The sequence below is a fragment of the Heptranchias perlo genome, chromosome 4 (genome assembly GCF_035084215.1).
Source record: "Heptranchias perlo isolate sHepPer1 chromosome 4, sHepPer1.hap1, whole genome shotgun sequence".
Taxonomy (NCBI): domain Eukaryota; kingdom Metazoa; phylum Chordata; class Chondrichthyes; order Hexanchiformes; family Hexanchidae; genus Heptranchias; species Heptranchias perlo.
The window spans coordinates 31,271,980-31,298,118 of record NC_090328.1 but is presented as its reverse complement, the minus strand read 5'-3'; the positions used below and the strand labels follow the sequence as shown (position 1 = coordinate 31,298,118).

At 43.3% G+C, this 26,139-nt stretch overlaps 1 protein-coding gene across 4 annotated transcripts in view; it reads right to left on the bottom strand.

Annotated features, from left to right (window-relative positions):
- LOC137320829 (soluble lamin-associated protein of 75 kDa-like) overlaps window positions 1–26,139 on the bottom strand; it is a 163,260-nt gene that overhangs the window by 35,347 nt on the left and 101,774 nt on the right. The gene's annotated exons all lie outside the window — the stretch shown is intronic.

Sequence of the window (26,139 nt, the reverse complement as noted above, 5' to 3'; positions counted from 1 at the left end):
AACAACAACAACTTGCATTTATAGAGTGCCTTTAACGTAGTGAAATGCCCCAAGGCGCTTCACAGGAGTGTAATCAAACAAAATTTGACACCGAGCCACATAAGGAGATGTTAGGACAGGTGACCAAAAGCTTGGTCAAAAAGGTAGGTTTTGAGGCGCGTCTTAAAGGAGGAGGGAGAGGTACAGAGGCGGAGAGGTTCAGGGAGGGAATTCCAGAGTTTGGGGCCTAGGCAGCTGAAGGCACGGCTGCCAATGGTGGAGCGATTAAAATCAGGGATGCGCAAGAGGCAAGCCTTGAAGTAGCGCAGAGATCTCGGAGGGTTGTAGGGCTGGAGGCCACAGAGATAGGGAGGGGCGAGGCCATGGAGGGATTTGAAAACAAGGATGAGAATTTTAAAAATCAAGGTGTTGCCGAACCGGGAGCCAACCACAGAATCATAGAAAATTTACAGCACAGAAGGAAGCCATTTGGCCAATCGTATCCACGCCGGCCGAAAATGAGCCACCCAGCCTAATCCCACTTTTTAGCATTTGGTCCGTAGCCTCGTAGGTCACGGCACTTCAGGTGCACATTGGGGTGATTTTTAGCCTTTACCACCCTCTCAGGCAGTGAGTTCGAGACCCCTACCACCCTCTGATCCTTCTACCACTTTAAATCTATGCCCCCTGGTTATTGACCTCTCAGCCAAGGGAAATAGGTCCTTCCTATCCACTCTATCTAGGCCCCTCATAATTTTGTACACTTCAATTAAATCACCCCTCAGCCTCCTCTATTCCAAAGAAAACAACCCCAGCCTATCCAATCTTTCCTCATAGCTAAAATTCTCCAGTCCTGGCAACATCCTCGTAAATATCCTCTGTACCTTCTCTGGTGCAATTACATCCTTTCTGTAATGTGGTGACCAGAACTGTACACAGTACTCAAGCTGTGGCCTAACCAGTGCTTTATATAGTTCCGGCATAACCTCCCTGCTCTTATATTCTATGCCTCAGCTAATAAAGGAAAGTATTCCATACGCCTTCTTAACCACCCTATCTACCTGTCCTGCTACCTTCAGGGATCTGTGGACATGCACTCCAAGATTCCTCACTTCGTCTACACCTTTCAGTATCCTCCCATTAATTGTGTATTCCCTTGCCTTAATTGCCCTCCCCAAATGTATTACCTCACACTTCTCCGGATTGAATTCCATTTGCCACTTTTCTGCCCACCTGACCAGTCCATTGATATCTTCCTGCAGTCTACAGCTTTCCTCCTCACTATCAATCACACGGCCAATTTTTGTGTCATCTGCAAACTTCTTAATCATGCCCCCTACATTTAAGTCCAAATCATTAATATATAATCACAAAAAGCAAGAGCCCTGCGGAACCCCACTGGAAACAGTCTTCCGTTCACAAAAACACCCATCGACCATTATCTTTGCTTCCTGCCACTGAGCCAATTTTGGATCCAACTTGCCATTCTCCCTTGGACTTGTACTTTTTTGACCAGTCTGCCATGTGGGACCTTGTCAAAAACCTTGCTAAAATCTATGTAGATTACATCTAATGCACTAGTCTCATCGACCCTCCTTGTTACCTGCTCAAAAAATTCAATCAAGTTAGTCAGACACGACCTTCCCTTAACAAATCCATGCTGACAGCCACTGAGTAATCAAGGACATTCAAATTGACGGTTTATCCTGTCCCTCAGAATTGATTTCAATAATTTGCCCACCACCAAAATTAGACAGACTGGCCTATAATTACTCGGTCGATCTCTTTCTCCCTTTTTAAACAATGGTACAATGTTAGCAGTCCTCCAATCCTCCAGCCCCACACCTGTAGCCAGGGAGGATTGGAAAATGATGGTCAGAGCCTCCGCTATTTCCTCCCTTGCTTCTTTTAACAGCCTTGGATACATTTCATCCGGCCCTGGTTATTTATCTACTTTCAAAGATGCTAATCTCCTTAATACTTCCTCCTTCACTATGTTTATTCCATCCAATATTTCACACTCCTCCTCCTTAACTACAGTGTCTGCATCGTCCCTCTCTTTTGTGAAGACAGAAGACAATGAAGGTCAGTGAGCACAGGGGTGATGGGAGAATGGGACTTGGTGCGAGTTAGGATGCGGGCAGAGTTTTAGATAGCTGCATGATTTTCAGTTTCTGCTCATTATCTAATTTTCTACGAAGTTGAAGCAAATAAAATGAGGATGGCAAATAAAGTATAAACACAAGCTTACACACTAGATGGATACAAACCAAACTGGAAAATTATCAGATGTCTGTAGTTAAAGGTTTTTCTCTCTATTCCCAAATGCTGAACATTTCAATTTGTTTTTTATTAAAAAAAGAGAAGTCAGACTCTGTAGCCAGAAGGTGCCAATGTTCATGTTCTGCCATGTGTTTTCATCATCTTTGAGACCAGTAGCCAAGGAGGCCATTTATTTTAATGTCATGCCCACGGGTCCAGTAGGATGGGTGGGAGAGATTTCAACTCCTGCTAGTCTAGCGTTGTATTCAAACCAAAAGAAATTCCTGAAGTCTAGTGAATGGTATGCACTTTTTGTCTTAGTGTACCCATGCAGCGACTGTATTTGCCTTCCTTGATACAGTTAAACAGGCTCATGTACAGACTCCTATCATTACTCTTTGACTTCATAAATAACCATTTTTTTACAAAAAAGTCAAAACCCTCTTGCCTACAGAACACTAGTTTCTGGTTTTGTAGGAATGCAGCAAAAGGCCACATTCTTCATCCACTTAACAGATCCAAGGAGGTATTCAAGACCCAAGTGACAGTTGCATATGTACCATTTTTAGATCTCACTGCATCTATGGGGTTTACTATGGAAAGTCCCAATTAGCAAAGTTTCCGTGGTATTCTGCTTGCCTTTTGAAATAAATTCCAGAGATCTGTTTACACACTGAGCACAATGTCAAACACATTAGTACGGCTGGACAAATTAACACTAGGAAGATTGGATTCTTGCCGTATTGTGAAGTGCGGCCTATCTTGCATTTTTAAGGACCTGATACCATTATCACAATGGCAGAGTGAAGATGTGGTACTAAACAGATTAAAAAGACTCACAGTGAAATCATTTCAAGATTTGTGGCAAATTATCTGTATTGAAACAAGCAATGAACCCCAACTCTTACTCCAGTTGGAATCGAACGCCTTGACAGGCCAGAATCAGGCTACTTGCCTGCACAGAAACCTGGATTAACTCAGTTCCCTGCTAGTGACAGCATGGCATTCAGCAGTATCAAATCTATTAAATTGGTAGGGAATTTAAATGGCCAAACTATAGAGTGAGCTCAAATGTCAGCTTAACTCAATGTTAGCACTCTTTGGCTCAGTATCAGAAGATCAAGGGTTCAAACCCCACTCTAGTACTTGAACACATAATCTAGGCTGATACTTGAGCGCAGTACTGAGGGAGTGTTACATTGTTGGAGGTGCCACTTCTGTCTGTTCAAGTGGATGTAAATGATTGCATGACATTTTTTTTTGGATGAGAGTTCTCCTGATGTCCTGGCCAATAACCATCCCTTAACCAACACCACTAAAACAGATTAACTCGTCATTCATCTCATTGCTGTTTGTGGGACCTTGTATGCAAATTGGTTGCCCCGCATTTGCCTACAAATCAACACTGACTACATTTCCAAGTAATTCATTGGCTGTGAAGTGCTTTGGGACAGCCTGAGGATGTAAAGTCACTATATGAACACAAGTTCTTTCCTTTTTCTTTCTGGACTGCCACAGGAGAATGAGCTTGCATTTATATATCACTTTTCACGACCTCAGGATGTCCCAAAGCTCTTCACAGCCAATGTAGTCACTGTTATAATGCAGGGAAACGCAGATAAACAACCAGCTAATCTGTTTTTGGTGGTGTTGGTTGGGGCATAAATGCTGGCCAGGACACCAGGAGAATTCCCCTGCTCTTCTTTAAATAGTGCCAAGGGATCTTTTACTTCCACTCGAGAGGGCAGCCGTCTCTTCGGTTTAATGTCTCATCTGAAAGATGGCACCTCTGACAGTACAATACTCCCTCGTTGCTGTGGGTGACTCTTATTTTCATGAGTGGATACAAAACTGGGAAATTCAGAGAAATATTTACTAACTGTTACTATCTTGCTGTCAGCTATAACAACACAACTCTATAAAAACACTGTACATGTATAATTTTCTTTCAATTTTTCTCACTTTCCCCCTTATTCCCCCCTACCCTGAAGGTGATGACTCATGCTGGGGTATTGTTCCATGGAAATGAAAAGCTTTTCTGTACCTTGCTCAAATGACAATTTGAGCCTATGTGGCAAGATTCAGTAGGCTAATTTGCCCCTGGGCCATCACAACAGAGTCTAACCCTGTCTTCATAAAGCGCATGCGTTTGCGGCAGGGGTCACTGGAAAGAGACAGAAGCAAGAGGCCTGGCTGTTTTTTTTCCACTCCCTAGACCAGGGACACTGAAGGCAACTTTGCTGCTTCTACAACCATTCAAAAGGGACCTTACTAGTCTGAATGGCTCAGTAACACAACATGTAATGCATTTATCCACAGCCATCAGGGCCAGTTCAGGTGTCAAAGAACTCTTAAAAGGTAGCATTCTACTGGACGAGAACATCCCTTTAAGTACGCATCTCGAATTCAGCATTTGTATGTATTCTGAACCACATCCATGATTATTTATGGTAAAGTTCCGTACCTTTTGGAGGCTTCATCGGTTTAAAAATAAAGCTCCAGAGAGAAAATATCCTTCTCAAAAAGGGTAAGTTCCAAATCTGAAGGATTAGATCAAAAAAAATCCAAACCATCTTTCCATCACATTTTAAATAAAATGAACAGGGAACTGCTCAGAGCAGTCACCAAGAATCCATGAGACATTTAGGCTGCAATTTGTCTGCTCTCACTCCATTTCATTTCTTTTTGCCGGCCATTTGTCTAAGCAAGGCCGATGCTCTGATCATCCGGCCAACACAACTGTCAATTCAAATCGATGTCAGCTATTCAAGTGCACTCAAGTTCCAGCTCCTATTGGTTCAAAGATCTCTGGGCTGAGCAGGCGGAATGTTGCCAGTGGCACGATTGCAGTCTATGAGCATTCAGATGGAAAAGCTGTGTGCGCACGCTCACTTGCAAATTCTCTGCGAGAAGGCTGCAAAACCAGACTGGCCCCGATATCTATATCTAAGTAATAGGAAGAACAGGTCTTATAACGCCAAAAGTGTGTTTGCATGTATCTGGTGTGGTCCATACAGAAATGCACCAGACAAACGTGAACCATCATTTAGATGCAGAGAGCAAAACACCATCCATCCTGCCAGCACTGAGAAGCTCTGCTCAGTTGAATCCAGATGACTGCCTGCACGAAAAGGTCTGGAGACAGTCACTGATACAGAAACAGGAGAAATTCCATTCCCCGTCCTCAGGGAAAAAAACACATAATAAGAGCAGAGGTGCTTTTGTAATCAACAACATGTAGGCACTTCATTGGAATAAACAGCCTATTTAAGTAACTAGTGGAATTCTACACCCACCTCCCATAAACTTTCATGAAGATCACACTGGTCACATCAAGTGTGAAACAAAAATAGTAAAATTAAAAAAAGGACAATACTTCATGATACATCACCAAGTTGAAGAGATAGCAATATAGAAATGACCGTTGGCAATATTAGAAGAATTTTAACACATTCATACAACATTCCTTTGCCCTGCATTTTAAAAACAGGATCACACCTTGGCTAAAATGCCAAACAGAAGAATGTAACATGAACATGTTTGTCCATTCCTGTTACCAATGGTAATTTCTAGACTAGTTTTGAGAGTTCCATGAAAATAGTAACTTGAAGAATATTGCACCCCCCCCCCACAAATATATTTTAAAATATTATTTTTACAAAACCAAAAAGGACCAAGATTATTAAAACTAAAGATTTATGAAAAGGAGATAATTAAAGAAAAGAATCATAGAAGCATACGGAACAGGAGGCCATTCAGCCCATCATGCTTGAGCCTTTTCTTTGAAAGAGCTACCCAATTAGTTCCACTCCCCTGTTCTTTACCCATAGTCCAGCAAAATTTTACTTTTCAAGTATATATCCAATTCATTTTAAAAATTAATATTGAATCAGCTTCCACTACCCTTTCAGGCAGTGAATTCCATACCATAACTCACTATGTTTAAAAAAAAGTCTCATCTCCCCTCTGGTTCTTTTGCCAATTATCTTAAATCTGTGTCCTCTGGTTACCGACCCTCCTGTCAGTGGAAACAGTTTCTCTCTATCTACTCAATCAAAACCTCTCAATTTTGAACACGACACTGGGAAGAACTCCCCTTCTCTTCTTTGAAATAGTGCCATGGGATCTTACGTCCACCCGAGGGGGCAGACGGGGCTTCGGTTTAACATTTCATCCCAATGACAGCTCCTCCAACAGTGCAGCACTCCCTCAGCCCTGCCCTGAAGTGTCAAGCCTAGATTTTCTGCTCAAGTCTCTGGACTGGGACTTGAACTCACAACATTCTGACTCAGGGGTGAGAGTGCTACCACTGAGACACAGCTGACACTAAAAGATTTCAGATGGTTGCATTAAGAATTTGCCTGACTAAATTAATTTAAGAAAGCACATTCACTTACACAAGCCATTCCAGCCTCACTGTAATCTCCTCCAAATCGATTACAATCTTCTTGGTGGCACCACATCACTATGAGCAAAACAAGAGTACAATCTCACAGTGGAGCAAGATAGAAATCCAGTAAAAAAACATGGTTACCGGAGGAAGGTCCAGCTGCTCCGTCCCAGGTGAATGTTTTGTAAATATTGCGAAGTACAACCATTTTTGGGCACAACCATTCTTTTCCTATCCAATATCTTCCAGTGTTTTATTCATTCACTTTCATTTTTATTGAGACTCCTTCAAGAGGTTCATATATAATTATCAAGAACCTTATCTGCCACAGTTATTAGTCTACTAACATCTGGGGACTTGTGCCAAAATTGGAAGAGCTGTCCCACAGACTAGTCAAGCAACAGCCTAACATAGCCATACTCACAGAATCGTAACTTTCAGCCAACGTCCCAGACTCTTCCATCACCACCCCTGGGTATGTCCTGTCCCACCAGCAGGACAGACCCACCAGAGGTGGCAATACAGTGATATACAGTCAGGAGGGAGTGGCCCTGGGAGTCCTCAACATTGACTCCGGACCCCATGAAATCTCATGGCATCAGGTCAAACATGGACAAGGAAACCTCCTGCTAATTATCACCTACCGTCCTCCCTCAGCTGATGAATCAGTCCTCCTCCACGTTGAGCACCACTTGGAGGAAGCACTGAGGGTAGCAAAGGCACAGAATGTACTCTGGGTGGGGGACTTCAATGTCCATCACCAACAGTAGCTCGGTAGCACCACTACTGACCGAGCTGGCCAAGTCCTGAAGGACATAGCTGCCAGACTGGGCCTGCGGCAGGTGGTGAGCAAACCAACATGAGGGAAAAACCTACTTGACCTCGTCCTCACCAATCTACCTGTTGCAGATGCATCTGTCCATGATGCATCTGCGACAGGTAGGAGTGTATTGGTGGGAGTGACCATCGCACAGTCCTCGTGGAGATGAAGTCCCGTCTTCGCACTGAGGACACCATCCAACGTGTTGTGTGGCACTACCACCGTGCTAAATGGGATAGATTCAGAACAGATCTAGCTGCTCAAAACTGGGCATCCATGAGGAGCTGTGGGCCATCAGCAGCAGCAGAATTGTATTCCAGCACAATCTGTAACCTCATGGCCCGGCATATTCCTCATTCTACCATTATCAACAAGCCAGGGGATCAACCCTGGTTCAATGAGGAGTGTAGAAGAGCATGCCAGGAGCAGCACCAGGCGTACCTAAAAATGAGGTGCCAACCTGGTGAAGCTAAAACTCAGGACTACATGCATGCTAAACAGCGGAAGCAACATGCTATAGACAGAGCTAAGTGATTCCACAACCAACGGATCAGATCAAAGCTCTGCAGTCCTGCCACATCCAGTCATGAATGGTGGTGGACAATTAAACAACTAACGGGAGGAGGAGGCTCTGTAAACATTCCCATCCTCAATGATGGCGGAGTCCAGCACGTGAGTGCAAAAGACAAGGCTGAAGCGTTTGCAACCATCTTCAGCCAGATGTGCGGAGTGGATGAACCATCTCGGCCTCCTCCCGATATCCCCACCATCACAGAAGCAGTCTTCAGCCAATTCGATTCACTCCACGTGGTATCAAGAAACGGCTGAGTGCACTGGATACAGCAAAAGCTATGGGCCCCGACAACATCCCGGCTGTAGTGCTGAAGACTTGTGCTCCAGAACTAGCCACACCTCTAGCTAAACTGTTCCAGTACAGCTACAAAACTGGCATCTACCCGACAATGTGGAAAATTGCCCACATATGTCCTGTCCACAAAAAGCAGGACAAAGCCAATCCGGCCAATTACCGCCCCATCAGTCTACTCTCAATCATCAGCAAAGTGATAGCACTGTCGATGACACCTTCCATCAAGCGGCACTTACTCACCAATAACCTGTTCACCGATGCTCAGTTTGGGTGCCGCCAGGATACTCGGCTCCAGACCTCATTACTGCCTTGGTCCAAATATGGACAAAAGAACTGAATTCCAGAGGTGAGGAGAGAGTGACTGTCCTTGACATCAAGGCAGCATTTGACCGAGTGTGGCACCAAGGAGCCCTAGTAAAATTGAAATTAATGGGAATCAGGGGGAAAACTCTCCAGTGGCTGGAGTCATACCCAGCACAAAGGAGGATGGTAGTGGTTGTTGGAGGCCAATCATCTCAGCCCCAGGACATTGGTGCAGGAGTTCCTCAGGGCAGTGTCCTAGGCCCAAACATCTTCAGCTGCTTCATCAGTGACCTTCCCTCCATCATAAGGTCAGAAATGGGGATATTCGCTGATGTTTGCAGTGTTCAGTTCCATTCGCAGCACCTCAGATAATGAAGCAGTCCGTGCCGTGGTTAATTTATTTTTATGACCATCAAAAGAACCCCCTTTTTAGGAGGAAAAAAATTCAAGAATGTCAAAGTTCTTATCAGAATGAATTTCTAAAAAAGTGTGTTAAACAGTGACATCACGGCTCAGAGGAATCACTCAGGTAAGTTGTTCGAGGGAACGGAAGCACCCTGAGTAATGACGACGAACTGGTGTGAATTCACTCACACTGGCAGAATCGGAGAATCCTGCAAACTGCTACGATGGTTTCAAGACTCAATGAAATAATATTCCAAAAAAAATTAGATTAACTATAATTCTTTGTAACCATTTGATTGGTAAAAAAGGGGTTACTAATGTGAACCTCTTTCAAAACAGAAATGCTAGACATAGTTTTTATCATTTTCCAGTGGCAAACTATTTTATTGAAAAGAAATGTGGTCATTTCCAGATTTTAAAAAAATAAATGGAGATACAGATGGATTTGAAATTTATTGCACTCCAAACCACACAAAGTCACCAAAAGGTGCACAGATATATGGAGTGTTATTAGAATACCAAAAATGATTTAAGTTTAACTATGTGAGGGGAAATAAGAGTAAAAATACCTGTTCCATATCTGCTTAGTGAAAGTGATAGAATTACATAGAATTTTATAGCACAGAAATAGGCCGTTCAGCCCAGCAGGTCTATGCCCGTGTTTATGCTCCACAGTGGACAGGCAGATCTGACTATCCCATCAATACACCAAATTTCAGAGAAAAAGTCTTGGCTCAACTTTCATCATTTGAATAATTCAACATTCCCATCTGGTAAGACAACATTTACTTCAATTGAAATAAATTCCTAGGCTTGTGGCTAAACTCCATAAAACAGGAAATTTGATGGTCAAAATATAAAAAGCAAAAACAAAAAAATCCTTTAATAAAAGCAGCTTGGTCCATCAGTAAGGAAAAAAAGAAAGTCAGTACGAGACACAGATTTTAGTTGAATAGTTTATCAAACACAGAAGAAGTAGTAAGCAGGGAACACAGCAATATTAAACAGCAAATAGTGAGCCTCAATTCGACTCTGGCTCTACAAAGGTCTCAGAGCTGTTCACCAAAAAGTTCCAGCAGAGGGGAAAATAGCATCTTTACATTTGGCGGCGTTATGACCCCTGATGTGTTTGTACTGCGTTGCTCAGAGATAAATGCTTAATGTTCATTGCATTTTACACGCTACCACTCTCACTCCAATTTTTTTTTGGTTGAAATTTTGAGCAATAAATAGAATCATGGAATGGTTACAGCACGGGAGGAGGCCATTCGGCCCATCAAGTCCGTGCCAGCTCTATGCAAGAGAGTCCAGCTAGTCCCACTTCCACGCCCTTACCCCATAGCCCTGCAATTTTTTTCCCTTCAAGTACTTATCCATTTCCCTTTTGAAAGCCACAATTGAATCTGCCTCCACCACCCTCTCAGGCAGTGCATTCCGGTTCCTAATCACTCACTGTGTAAAAAGTTTTTCCTCATGTCACCTTTGGTTTTTTTGCCAATCATCTTAAATCTATGTCCTCTGGTTCTTGACCTTTCCGACAATGGGAACAGTTTCTCTCTACCTACTCTGTCTAGACACCTCACGATTTTGAATACCTCTCTCAAATCGCCTCTCAACCTTCTCTGCTCGAAGGAGAACAATTCCAGCTTCTCCAGTCTATCCACGTAATTGAAGTCCCTCACCCTGGAACCATTCTAGTAAATCTCTTCTGCACCCTCTCTAAGGCATTCACATCCTTCCGAAAGTGCGGTGCCCAGAAGTGGACACAATACTCCAGTGTGGCCGAACTAGTGTTCTATAAAGGTTCATCATAACTTCCTTGTTTTTATTCTCTGTGCCTCTATTTATAAAGCCCAGGATCCTATATGCTTTTTTAACAGCTTTCTCAACCTCCCCTGCCACCTATAAAGATTTCTGCAAATACACCTCCAGATCTCTCTGTTCCTGCATCCCTTTTAGAATTGTACCCTTTAGTTTATATTTCCTCTCAAAATGAATCACCGGATTATCGTTTCTAAAACCTTCCCCAACACCAAGATTAAACTGACTGGCCTGTAGTTGCTGGGTTTATCTTTACACCCTTTTTTGAACAAGAGTATAACATTTGCAATTCTCCAGTCCTCTGGCACCACTCCCGTATCCAAGGATGATTGGAAGATTATGGTTAGTACATCCGCAATTTCCACCCTTACTTCCATCAGCGACCTAGGATGCATCCCATCCGGACTGGATGACTTATCTACTTTAAGTACAGCCAGCCATTCGAATACCTCCTCTTCATCAATTTTTAGCCCATCCAGTATCTCAACAACCTCTTCCTTTACTGTGACCCTGAATAAACCCTGAACATTCTAGGTGTGTAAAAGTGTGGACTTCCCACAGCCCTGTACCCTCCACAATTGTTTTCTCAGGTTCCCTACTGGGAATGGAAGAGGCACAGTCATGTCACTAATGCTTAATCTGAACTGTCACTTGGAACACACTCGTGCCAATTTCAAGCACACAATGCATTTCTTCAGATTGCAGAGGCAAAATTTTTCCCAGAACATCTCCCGGACACATATTACAAACATGCAAATGTCCTGTGGCATTGGATGTGGGTCAGGTGATACTGCATTGTTCAAGTGGTCAACAGCAACTTGCATTTATATAGCGCCTTTCACATAGTAAAACGTCCCAAGGCGCTTCACGGAAGCGATTATCAAACAGTATTTGACACTGAGCCACATAAGGAGATGTTAGGACAGATGACCAAAAGCTTAGAATAGAATCATAGAAGTTTACAACATGGAAACAGGCCCTTCGGCCCAACATGTCCATGTTGCCCAGTTTATACCACTAAGCTAGTCCCAATTGCCTGCATTTGGCCCATATCCCTCTATACCCATGTAACTGTCCAAATGCTTTTTAAAAGACAAAATTGTACCCGCCTCTACTACTGCCTCTGGCAGCTCGTTCCAGACACTCACCACCCTTTGAGTGAAAAAATTGCCCCTCTGGACCCTTTTGTATCTCTCCCCTCTCACCTTAAATCTATGCCCCCTCGTTATAGACGCCCCTACCTTTGGGAAAAGATTTTGACTATCTACCTTATCTATGCCCCTCATTATTTTATAGACTTCTATAAGATCACCCCTAAACCTCCTACTCTCCAGGGAAAAAAGTCTCAGTCTATCCAACCTCTCCCTATAAGTCAAACCATCAAATCCCGGTAGCATCCTAGTAAATCTTTTCTGCACTCTTTCTAGTTTAATAATATCCTTTCTATAATAGGGTGACCAGAACTGTACACAGTATTCCAAGTGTGGCCTTACTAATGTCTTGTACAACTTCAACAAGACATCCCAACTCCTGTATTCAATGTTCTGACCAACGAAACCAAGCATGCTGAATGCGTTCTTCACCACCCTATCCACCTGTGACTCCACTCTCAAGGAGCTATGAACCTGTACTCCTAGATCTCTTTGTTCTATAACTCTCCCCAATGCCCTCCTATTAACGGAGTAGGTCCTGGCCCGATTCGATCTACCAAAATGCATCACCTCACATTTATCTAAATTAAACTCCATCTGCCATTCATCGGCCCACTGGCCCAATTTATCAAGATCCCGTTGCTTGGTCAAAGAGATAGGTTTTAAGGAGCATCTTAAAAAGGAGAGAGAGGTAGAGGGGTTTAGGGAGGGAATTCCAATGCTTAAGACCTAGGCAGCTGAAGGCACAACCGCCAATGGTACAGTGATTAAAATCTGGGATGCACAAGAGGCCAGAATTGGAGGAGCACAGCGATCTCGAAGGGTTGTAGGGCTGGAGGAGGTTATAGAGATAGGGAGGGAAAAGGCCACGGAGGGATTTGAAAACAAGGTTCTGAATTTTTTTTAAATTGAGGCATTGCTGGACTGGGAGCCAATTTAGGTCAGTGAGATGGGTGAACGGGACTTGATACGAATTAGGATACGGGCAGCAGAGTTTTGGATGAGCTCGAGTTTATGGAGTGTGGAAGGTGGGAGGTCGGCCAGGAGAGCATTGCAATATTCGAATCGAGAGGTAACAAAGTCATGGATGCAGGTTTCAGCAGCAGATGAGCTGAGGCAGGGGCGTAGACAGGCGATATTACGGAAGTGGAAGTAGGCGGTCTTGGTGATGGAGCGGATATGTGGTCGGAATCTCATTTCAGGGTCAAATAGAACGCCAAGGTTGCGAGCAGTCTGGTTCAGCCACAGACAGTAGCCAGGGAGAGGGATGAAGTCAGTGGCTGGGGAATGGAGTTTGTGGCGGGGACCGAAGGTAATGACTTCGGTCTTCCTTGTGTCAGCCTTGGCTCAGTTGGTAGCACTCTCGCCTGAGTCAGAAGGTTGTGGATTCAAGTCCCACTCCAGAGACTTGAGCACAAAATGTAGGATGACACTTCAGTACAGTACTTTCGAATGAGATGTTAAACAGAGGCCCTGTCTACCCTCTCAGGTGGACGTTAAAGATCCGAGTGCACTGTTTCGAAGAAGAGCAGGGGAGTTCTCCCCATGCCCTGGCCAATATTTATCCCTCAACCAACGTCATTAGAAAAAAACAAATTATCTGGTCATTATCTCATTGCTGTTTGTGGGACTTTGCTGTGTGCAAATTGGCTGCCGTGTTTCCTACAATACAACTGACTACACTTCAAAAGTACTTCATTGGCTGTAAAGTGCTTTGGGACATCCTGATGTTGTGAAAGGCACTATATAAATGCAAGTCTTTCTTTTTCTTTTTTCCAATATTTAGTTGGAGGAAATTTCTGCTCATCCAGTACTGGATGTGGGACATGCAGCGTGATAAATCAGACAGTGGAGGGGTCAAGAGAGGTGGTGGCGGTGAGATACAGCTGGGTGCTGTCAACGTACATGTGGAGCCTGTTGCATTTTCAGATGATGTCGCCGAGGGGCAGCAATTAGATGAGAAATAGGATTGGGCCAAGGGCAGATCCTTGGGGGACTCCAGGGGTAACAGTGCGGGTGTGGGAAGAGAAGCCATTGCAGGTGATTCTCTAGCTACGACTGGAAAGAAAGGAATGGAACCAGGCGAGGGCAGTCCCAACCAGCTGGACAACAGAGGAGAGGCGTCGGAGGAGGATGGTGTGGTCAACTGTGTCAAAAGCTACGGATGGGTCGAGAAGGATGAGGAGGGATAGTTTACCATGATCACAGTCACATAGGATGTCATTTGTGACTTTGATGAGGACCATTTCAGTGCCATGGCAGGGGCAGAAACCTGATTGGAGGGGTTCAAACATGGAGTTGCAGGAAAGATGGGCACGGATTTGGGAGGCGATAACACATTCAAGGACTTGAGAGGAAAGGAAGGTGAGAGTTAGGGCGGTAGTTTGCAAGGACAGAGGGGTCAAGGGTGAGGTTTTTTTTGAGGAAGGGGGTGATGACGACAGATTTGAAGGGGAGGGGGCCAGTACCTGAGGAGAGGGAACCGTTAACAATATCAGCTAACAAGGGTGCCAGGAAGGAAAGTTGGGTGGTCAGCAGTTTGGTGGGAATAGGGTTGAGGGAGCAGGAGGTGGGTCTCATGGTCAAGATGAGCTTGGAGAGGGCATGAGGGGAGATAGGAGAGAAACTAGAGAAAGATGCAAGTTCAGGACTAGGGCTGGGCGAAACCTCAGGGGAAGTTTGGCTCAGTGGGCTAGGGGAAGGGAAGGAAGTGACAAAGACAGCTGAATGAATGGACTCAATCTGGGTGACAAAGATGTCCAGGAGCTCCTTGCACTTGTTGTTGGAGGTGAGGTTGGAAGGGGCAGGGTAGAAGGGTTTAAGAAGACGGTTTGTAGTGAAGAGAAGAGAAGCTGGGGGTTATTTTTGTATTCCAGGATGATCCTGGAATAGTGAACAGTTTTGGCAGAGGAGAGAGGACCCGATAGAGCTTTACGTGGTCCAGCCAGATCTGGCGATGAATGGCTAAATCAGATATCCGCCATAAGCATTAAGGCCAAGGGGAGCAGGCTTTAAGAGATGAGGGCCGTACCAGAGGGAACGACCAGGGTAAGAAAAAGTAATGGTTTTAATGCGGACATGGGTATCAACATGGAGGAGAGGGTGATTGAGCAGATCAGTAGCTGCAGAAATGTCGTGGTGAATGGAAGGCCAAAGGCTAATCAGTTGAGAATTTGAAAATGCCGTTATAAAAGTGACTTGAGGGAAAGAGTCCGTCCCCCCCCGGAGGCGAACACAGAAGGAAGTGGGGTTTGGAGGGGGAAAGGGGATGTGAGTAGAGAGGTTACAAGGACGTGTTCAAAGATGGCCTTATCTGTGATTGACACGATGGGAGTAGAGAGGCCACATGAGATGGAAAGGTCGAGGGGGAGGCCATGGACTATGGGTAGGGGAGTTTATATGGAGGGAGAGATTACGGGAGGATAGGAGGGCAGTGAACTCAGAGGAGAGAGCAGGACGAGCTGAGATGGAGGTTGAAATCACCGAGGATTAGAAGTCACTTGGTGCAGAGGCTGAAGGAGGAAAGCAGTTAAACGATCTTGGTGAGAAACTTGCCGTGGTACTTGGGTGGGCGGTAGAGAATGAGGATTTTAAAGGAGAGGTGAGAGGGGTGGAACAAGGTAAGATGCTCTAAGGAGGAGAAGGTGCAAACCAAGGTGTGATATGGTGATAAGAGCCACACCACGGCGGTTTGGATGGGGTAAGTGGTGGAAGATATAGCCAGGCGGGGAGGCTTCATTAAGGGGGAAGGTGTTGTCACCCGTCAGCCAAGTTTTCATCAAGACCATGATGTCGATACAATCATCCACAATAAGCTCATGGATGGCAAGGGCCTTGTTCACAAGTGAACGGACATTCTGGAGGGAATGCAGAGAGGGGTGGTAATAGCTGATCCGCTGGCAGAGTCCCGAGGGTCAGCACTGGGAGGGGTGAGTGGGATGGGAAGGAGATTGGCAAGATTAGCCCCCAGAGGGCACGCAGGTTGGTGAGAGAGGAGGATGGGGCAGTTGCGGTTGCTGCTTGTAAGGAAGCAGCGATGAGTGCCTCGATGGGCCCTTCGGGGGATGTCAAGAGAGGCACAGAGGGAAGCTGTAGTCTTATCTAAGAGGGAATCAAGCCTGGGATGGCGGCAGGATAGTAGGACGGTCAAGGAGTGCTGAAGCGTTAGGGTAGGGGTTTGGGGGAGGGACAGAGTATCCGAGAGAGGAGAAATGAAAGGAGGCATGACAACAGGAGAGACGGGCCTGGAAGGGGTCAAAAGAAAAGAAAGGGGGAATAGAAGTGATGGGCTCGAGTCCGGAGTGGCAGCTAAAACACGCACACAAGTGGACACGGGAAACTCAAGTTACACAGGCATGGTTACATAGCAAGATTAAGATAGACATGTCCTGGTAATAAATGGAGAATAATGAGGAGACAAGAGGAGGGAGTCCAAATTTAAAGTCAGAGGTCCCATGGTGGGATAAAGTTGATGTAAATAGGGTGCAGTCAGCTTGGAGCATCAACGAGCTGATGTTCAGGTATGAAGGGTAGAGTATTAGAGGACGCACTGCTGGAGATATTTCTACGGGAATGACGAGATAGGAGATGTGCAGAATCGATCTTGGGGCAGAAAAGTGGTGGCGAAGTTAGAGAACACTGTCAGATCCAGAAGCGGCAGAGAAATGGACATCAGCTCAGGAGAGCGATATTCTGGCCAGGAACCATACTGTAGCAAAATAAAACTCAAAACCACTAGGACCAGTACGACAGTCATAAGCTCAGCAGGTAACAGCAGCGGTAGGGAATGGGCTGTAGGCTAGACAAAGTTACCTTAAAATTTAAGTAATTGAAAAGAAGATCAGAGTCACTGCAGCCAAGTCTTACAGTGCAGTCTAGTCGAGTAGCGTAGTCTTGACGGCAGAGAAGTCCAGGAATTTGGAAGACAAATTTGAGCAAAGACCCAGTGCTCACTGATGAAAACAAAGAGCAGGCATGGTCAAGGGAATGGGCAGTGGGCCCAGGTAACTTTAAACTTGCAGCTTAAACTTGTAGTTAGGGCTGAAAATCACCTACTATTAGAGCCAGGGAAACTTAAAAAGTGGATGAGAGGAGATCAGGGGAGAAAGGGCAAAGGATGGCAACAGATGGCCAAGGGTTGAGTTGCACAGCAAAGGAGCTCCCTAGGGAGCTGCCAGCCCGGGAGCCATCTCTTCAAAAAGAGAGAGCACAAGGCAAAACCTGAAAAAAAATGACAACAAGACATCTGTATTCTCAATATCTGCCAGTATACATCTCCAGCAATACTCAAAAATACCCACTGGGATAAAAATTACACTCAAAAATACCTCCATGTGATTGCTAATGTTCTAACCTGATTTTTGAATCACATCGTCAAACACATGCGGTCTAATTTCGGTCTACTGGTATAAGTCAGTCCTTAATGGTTAATAATTGGTTTGTAATTTCATCATAAAAAAAACTTGCCAACAAAATTGGCTGCTCAGATGGCATTGATAAATCTTGGAATCCAAGTCACCTTTCGAATAGGTTTTCTGGCTTCAGGTGTAGAACAGCTGGTGGGAAACTCCAAAATTAGCCAATATTCCAAGACTTGACACAAAACCAGTCAACAAAATATTAACAGGAACCAATGGGCCATGCAGGTAAGGAAAGTCCCAGGTACTCTCCCTGGTCAGTGCAAAGTTAGCTGATCCCAGCTACAATGGAGACAGAGAGGCATCTTTGGCCTCAGCACCCTCAGACTTGTGAGGAAAGAGAATTAAAAGTCAGCCAGGTTAGGTTCCTGAACACTATCCAGTGATACTTGCTGCAAAGCGTGCGTTTGTACATACAAGGACAGGATCTGGATTGGCTCTGATGCACACCATTGTTAAATAACCTACAAATAAACACTTGTGTATAATGTCATAATTTGGTGGGGTAGCAGAACCTACTCAAAGCCTTTCGACTCTTACCCCACTAAGATTCAGTGGCTTTAGGGGAGGGGAGGGAAAGGGAGAGAAAGTTGGATGAAACAGCAAATTTTCAGATATACCATGTAGGCTTAGTCTAGTTAACAAGAAGCATTGACAGCACAGGTGTATAGTGTGGTAAACAACTGAAAAAAAAGAGGAAGATCAACAGGACAAACAGCCAGGAATGGCACTTAAATTATATACGTGCACGACATTGTGGTGTTAATACACTGTATTTTACTACAAGTAACGCTTTGAGACACATTATCAGTATCAGGCTACCCGAACAAGGAGTTCAAGGCTATGTGCTGAAAATAATCACAGGACACTCTTCTTTTAAAACTAGCTTTTGTTCTGCAACAGTGCCAAATATCAAAGTGCCAACAGGAACTTATTTAGGAGTACAGTTCATTAATGACTTTTTTTTCCCCCAAAATTAACACAGCATATGCTATTCTGGGAAAAGGTTAGCGTGTTGTCCTCAGGGAAGATAAATTAAATGCACTGTGGTACCGGGTCTACTGGCCAGGAAAATCCCAGGTTCAATTCCCGGTCTGTGCCAAATTATTTGTTCTAAGCTAAGTGGCAGGCGGGACATTACAATTGGCCCCAGCACCCTCGTATTCGGTGGTGGGGGTGGAGAAAGAAGAGGGAAAAAAAATCTCGTCAGGGTTCCCTTTAAAATAGAATTACATAGGTTTGTCATTGAGATTGAAGCCCATGGAATAAAAAGGGCAGTAGCAGCATGGATACAGAATTGGCTAAGTAACAGGAAAAAGAGAGTGGACTCGAGGAAGGTGTACAGTGGGGTTCCCCAGGGGTCGGTACAAGGACCACTGCTTTTCTTGATATATATTAATGACTTGGACTTGGGAGTACAGGGCACAATTTCCAAATTTGCAGATGACACAAAAGATGGTAGTGTAGTGTAGTGAACAGTGAGGAGGATAGTGATAGACTTCAATAGGATATAGACAGGCTGGTGGCATGGGCGGACACGTGGCAAATGAAATTTAAAGCAGAAAAATGCGAAGTGATACATTTCGGCAGGAAGATTAAGGAGAGGCAATATAAACTAAATGGTACAATTCTAAAAGGGGTACAGGAACAGAAAGATCTGGGGGTATATGTACACAAATCGTTGAAGCTGACAGGGCAGGTTGAGAAAGCAGTTAAAAAAGCATACGGGATCCTGGGCTTTATAAAAAGAGCCATACAATACAAAAGTAAGGAAGTTATGATGAACCTTTATAAAACACTGGTTCGGCCACAACTGAAGCATTGTATCCAGATCTGGGCACTGCACTTTAGGAAAGATGTGATGGCTTTAGGGAGGGTGTAGAAGAGATTTACTAGAATGATTCCAGGGATGAGGGATTTTAGTTACGTGGATAGACTGGAGAAGCTGGAGTTGTTCTCCTTGGAACAGAGACGGTTGAGAGGAGATTTGACAGAGGCATTTAAAATCATGAGGTGTCTCGACAGAGTAGATAGAGAGTAACGGTTCCCATTGGCAGAAGGGTCAAGACCCAGAGGACATAGATTTAAGGTGATTGGCAAAAAAAACCAAACGTGACATGAGGAAAAATACTTTTACACAGCGAGTGGTTAGGATCTGGCATTCACTGCCTGAGGGGGTCGGGGACGCAGTTTCAATAGTGGCTTTCAAAAGGGAACTGGATAAGTACTTGAAAGGAAAAAAATTGAGGGCTACGGGGATAGGGTGTGGGAGTAGGACTAGCTGGATTGCTCTTGCATAGAGCTGGCACGGACTCGATGGGCTGAATGGCCTCCTTCCGCGCTGTAACCTTTTTATGATTCTACATAGAATGTACAGCACAGAAACAGGCCAACAGGTCCATGCCGGTGTTTATGCTCCACATGAGCCTCCTCCCTCCATACTTCATCTAACCATATCAGCATATCCTTCTATTCCTTTCTCCCTCATGTTTATCTAGCTTCCCTTTAAATGCATCAATGCTAGTCGCCTCAACTAATCCTTGTGGTAGCGAGTTCCATATTCTAAAAGTTCTCTGGGTGAAGAAATTTCTCCTGAATTCCCTATTGGATTTATTAGTGACTATCTTATATTAATGGCCCCTAGTACTGGACTCCCTCACAAGTGGAAACGTCTTCTCCATGTCGTCCCTATCAAACCCTTTCATAATCTTAAACAGGTCACCACTCAGTCTTTTTTCTAGAGAAGAGAAAAGAGCCCCAGCTTGCTCATTTCTAGAGAAAAGAGCCCCAGCCCGCTCAATCTTTCCTGATAGGTATAACCTCAGTTCTGGTATCATCCTAGTAAATATTTTTTGCACCTTCTCCAGTGCCACTATATCCTTTTTCTAATATGGAAACCAGAATTGTTCACAATATTCCAAGTGTGGTCTAACCAAGGTTCTATACAAGTTTAACATAACTTCTCTGTGTTTCAATTCTATCCCTCTAGGAATGAACCCCAGTGCTTGGATTGCTTTTTTTTGTTAAAAATGGCCTTATTAACCTGCAATGCTACTTTTAATGATTTGTGTATCTGTACCCCTAGATCCCTTTGCTCCTCTCTTCGGGTTTAGACTCTTATTGTCCAACTGGTATGTGCCCTCCTTATTCTTCCCACCAAAATGCACCACCTAACACTTATCTATATTGAAATTTATTTGCCAATTACACGACCATTCTGAAGTTTATTAATGTCTTTCTGTATTAACTATACCCCCCAATTTGGTGTCGTCCGCAAATTTTGCTTCCGTTTCCAAATCGTTTATGTAAATTGTGAACAACAGTGGTCCCAGCACCTATCCTTGTGGAACACTTCCCACCTTTTGCCAGTTTGAGTAACTACCGTTGACCCCTGCTGTCTGTTTTCTGTTTTGTAGCCAGCTTGCTATCCATTCTGCTACTTGTCCCCTGACTCCACATGCTCTGGCATTAGTCATGAGTCTAGTATGCAGTACCTTATCAAAAGCCTTTTGAAAATCCAAATATATTACATCTCTTACCCTCATAGAAACATAGAAAACAGGAGCAGGAGTAGGCCATTCGAGCCTGCTCCACCATTCAATATGATCGTGACTGATCCTTTTTCTCAATACCATATTCCCGCTCTCTCCCCGTATCCCTTGATGCCTTCAGTGTCTAGAAATCTATCTATCTCCTTCTTAAATTCATTCAGTGACTTGGCTTCCACAGCCTTCTGTGGTAGAGAATTCCACAGGTTCACCACCCTCTGAGTGAAGAAATTTCTCCTCATCTCAGTCCTAAATGTACTACCCCGTATCCTGAGATTGTGACCCCTCGTTCTAGACCCCCCAGCCAGGGGAAACATCCTCCCTGCATCCAGTCTGTCTAGCCGTGTCAGAACTTTATACGTTTCAATGAGATCCCCTCTCATTCTTCTAAACTCGAGTGAACACAGGCCTAGTCGACCCAATCTCTCCTCATACAACAGTCCTGCCATCCCAGGAATCAGTCTGGTGAACCTTCAATGCACTCCCTCTATGGCAAGTATATCCTTTCTTAGGTAAGGAGACCAAAACTGCACACAATACTCCAGGTGTGGTCTCACCATGGCCCTGTATAACTGCAGTAAGACATCCTTGCTCCTGTACTCAAATCCTTTTGCAATGAAGGCCAACATACCATTTGCCTACGTAACTGCTTGCTGCACCTGCATATTTGCTTTCAGCGACTGGTCTACAAGGACATCCAGGTCCCTTTGTACATGAACATTTCCCAATCTATCACCATTTAAATAATACGCTGCCATGTATTTCCCCACTCAGTCAACTTGTCTAAATCGCCTTAAAGCCCCTTTGCATCCTCCTCATAACTCACAATCCCACCTAGTTTTATGTCATCAGCAAACTTGGAAATATTACATTTGGTTCCCTCATCCAAATCATTGATATATATTGTGAATAGCTGAGGCCCAAGCACTCATCCCTGCGGTACCCCACTAGTCACCGCCTGCCACCCCAAAAAAGTTCCATTTATTCCTACTCTGTTTCCCGTCTGTTAACCAATTTTCAATCCATGCCAGTATATTACCCCCAATCCCATGTGCTTTCATTTTGCACACTAACCTCTTAAGTGGGACTTTATCAAAGGCCTTCTGAAAATCCAAATACACCACATCCACTGGTTCTCCGTTATCTATTCTACCAGTTACATCCTCAAAAAACTCCAGTAGGTTTGCCAAACATGATTTCCCTTTCATAAATCTACGTTGACTTTGTCCAATCCCATTAATGCCTTCCAAGTGTTCTGTTATCACATCCTTTATAATAGACTCCAGCATTTTCCCCCACTACTGAAGTTAGGCTAACCGGTTTGTAGTTCCCCATTTTCTCTCTCCCTCCTTTTTTTAAAATAGTGGGGTTACATTTGCCACCCTCCAATCTGCAGGAACTGTTCCATAATCTATAGGATTTTGGAAGATGACAACCTATGCATCCACTATTTCCATGGCTACCTCTTTTAGTACTCTGGGATGCAGATTATCAGGCCCTGGGGATTTATCAGCTTTCAGTCCCATTAATTTCTCCAGCACTTTTTTTTAACTAATACTAATTTCCTTTAATTCCTCCTTCTCACTAGTCCCTTGGTTCCCTAGCATTTCTGGGAAGTTATTTGTGTCCTCTTCCGTGAAGACAGAACCAAAGTATTTGTTTAATTGCTCTGCCATTTCCTTGTTCCCCATTATAAATTCTCCTGTTTCTGACTGTAAGGGACCTACATTTGTCTTTATTAATCTTTTTCTTTTCACACACTTGTAGAAGCTTTTACAGTCCACTTTTATGTTCCTTGCATGTATACTCTCATACTCTATTTTTCCCCTCTTAAATCAATCAATCTCTGTTTCTTTTATTGCTGAATTCTAAACTGCTCCCAATCCTCAGGCTTGCTACTTTTTCTGGCAACTTTATATGACTCCTCTTTGGATCGAATACTATCCTTAATTTCTTTTGTTAGCCATGGTTGGGCCCCTTTTCCTTTTGTGTTTTTGCGCCAGAAAGGAATGCATAACTGTTGCAATTCATGCATTTGTTCCTTAAATGTTAGCCATTGCCTATTCACAGTCATGCCTTTTAATGAAGCTCCCCAATCTATCATAGCCAACTCACTCTTCCTACCTTCGTAGTTTCCTTTGTTTAGATTTAGGACCCTAGTTTCAGATTGGACTCCTTCACTTTCCATCTTAAATGATGAATTTTATCATGTTATGGTCACTCTTCCCTAAAAGGACCCCGCACAACAAGATTATTAATCTACCCTTTCTGTTACTTCTTCAAATAATTCAATAAGGTTGGTCAAGGATGACCTTCTCTTTTGAAATCCGTGCTGACTATTTATTATATTTTCGGTTTCTAGATGTTTTTCCGAATACATCTTTGAGTAAGAATTCGATTATTGTTCCTACCACTGATGTCAACACCACTGATTGGTCTATAGTTCCTTGGACTGGTTCTATCTCCCTTTTTAAATATAGGACTCACATTAGCTACCAGCCAGTCCTCTGGCACTATTCCCTTGTCTAATGATTTTTTTATATATATATATATATAAAAAATAGTGCCTCTGCTATCTCTTCCCTAATTTCTTTTAATATGCGTGGATGCAATCCATCCGGACCAGGGGTTTCATCCTCTCTAAGTTTGATTAGTTTATCAATTATCTCCCCCCCTTTCTATCTTAAATATCTTCACGGCTTTTTTAATCTCTTCTTCTAAAGTCATGCCCACCATCTCCCTAGCAAATACTGAGGCAAAGTCATTTTTTAATATTTCTGCCATTTCGCTGTCATTACCTGTGAGTTTATTGTGTGAATCCCTTAGTAGCCCTATCCCGATCGTTCTTTTGTTATTTATGTGTCTGTAGAATACTTTACAATGTTTTAATATTCCTTGATAATTTAATTTTGTAGTTTCTCTTTGCCTTCCTAATTGTTTTCATAAAAACTTCTTTCCTAACCTTTGCATATTCCCTTTTGTCATCCTCTCCTTTGTTGTCTATGTACTTAGTGTATACAGTTTTCTTTAATTTCAATTTTGCCCTGATTTCTTTATTGATCCACGGTGTGCTTTTTAGTGGGATATATTTCTCCTGGATTCTATTGGTCACCGTTTTAAATGTTTCCCACTGCTGTTCTATTTCTTTGTTTATCAGTAAGTTTTTGCAGTTTATTTTCCCTAGTTCCATCCTCATCCTCTGAAAATCAGCTTTTTTTTCCCCAATTTATTACTTTTGTCTTTGTCTTTGTCTTACTTATGTCCTTCTCAATCTTTATCTTAAGCCTTATTATGTTGTGATCACTATTGCCTACACGTTCCTCCATGCTTACTTCTCTTATCTGTTCTGGTTCATTTCTCATTACTAGATCCAGCAGTGCTTCCTCTCTTGTTGGGCTTTTTAACATATTGGGTAAGAATGGAGTCCTGCACACATTGTGAAAACTCCATTCCCGGTACTCCTTTTCTTACCTCTTCTTGCCAGTTTATTTGGGGATTGTTAAAACCTCCCATGATTATTATTTTATGCCCTTTCCTCATTTCACATATTTGCTTACACATTTCTTCCTCCACCTCCTTTCCACTATTAGGTGGTATGTAGTATACCCATCCCTCTTAGCATGATCGATCCCTTCTTATCTTTTATTTCAATCCATATGGATTCTGTTTCTATCCTTCTGTTAGTTATGTCCCTTTTTTCTACTGCCATTATATTATCTCTAATTAGTACAGCAGCTCCACTCCCTTCTTCCTTCCCTATCCTTTTTGATTACATTATATCCTGCAATATTTAGTTGCCAGTCCTGTTCTTTATGTAGCCATGTTTCAGTTATTCCTACTACATCTGGTTCCTCGTTATGGATTATTACCTCCAGTTCCCCTGTTTTATTTTGGACGCTGTGTACATTGCTGTACAGGCAGTTTAATTCATCTTTAATAGTTGTTCCTTTTACTTTGTTAACAGTCCTTCTATACTTCTGTTTTATAATTGAATTTGTTCGTTGAGCATTTGTTATCTTTATTCCTTGCTCTGGTTTGATCTTTACACTCATCTCTTGTTTCTTTTATCTTTAAGCTTTTGTTATTGCTACCAGCTACCAGTTCCCTTTTCTGATTACTATCTGGTAACTCCTGCTGGAATGTGTATCTGTTGAGTGAAAACAGGGGCTTGGCTGTGTAGCTTCCACAGTTAAATAGTCTGCCAACACTCACTGTCTTGGCTCACAAAATGAGAAAAGTGCATTTCGGTAAGTTATCGGCAGGCAGCTAGTGCCCGTAGTCCCTGCCCCCATCACAAGTTAGCACGTTCAGGAGGGCAGCGGAGAAAAATCGACAGGGAAAGAAAGTCATGGACAATTTGCTGTAATGACGGGATGAGCTCATCGGTTTTATCACACCATAACAAAAATAACTTGGAAAAGTTTTTAAATTAACTATCAAGATTCATAAATAACAATTCAGAACTGTCAATATCAAGCAAATGTCAGTGACAAAAATTTGAATCCATGTCCAGAGATGGTTTTGAACTCTAATATAAAATTAAACTTAGTTTTTACATGGAATGTACAGCACAGAAACAGGCCATTCAGCCTAACAGGTCTATGCCAGAGTTTATGCTCCACACGAGCCTCCTCCCACCCTTCTATATCTAACCTTCTATTCCTTTCTTCATCATCATGTGTTTAATCTAGCTTCTCCTTAAATGCATTATTTGTATCTTTCTTGATCTCAAGATGGCTGGCAGGCTGGGGGAACCAGACTGCTCATTCCAGTTTACTCTTAAATTAATTTAATTTCAGTTGATTTGAAATGCAAATAATGGTTGCTAGGTGTCAGTCAATGTACCTGCTAAATATCAGCATGGTTCACCGTCTCTCTCCCAGCACACAGATATGTGTTTTACTGTTTCAGGCAGCTGGTGATATTCTCGTATCAACACATTTCATTCAGGTTTTTCTTTTTTTTTTTAAAAAGTGTACCATCAGATCAAATGTTTCAACCATTGTATTGGGTGTAATGCACTGAATAGCGCTATGTGAGCTTTAGCTGGTAAACAAATCGGATGAATTAGCCTTGAAGACAATCATTGTGCTTCTTATGAACAATGTCATTAAGATTCACATGGGTATCCAACTCAAAGAGAAACTGAATTTAAAACTGGACAGGGGACTGCAG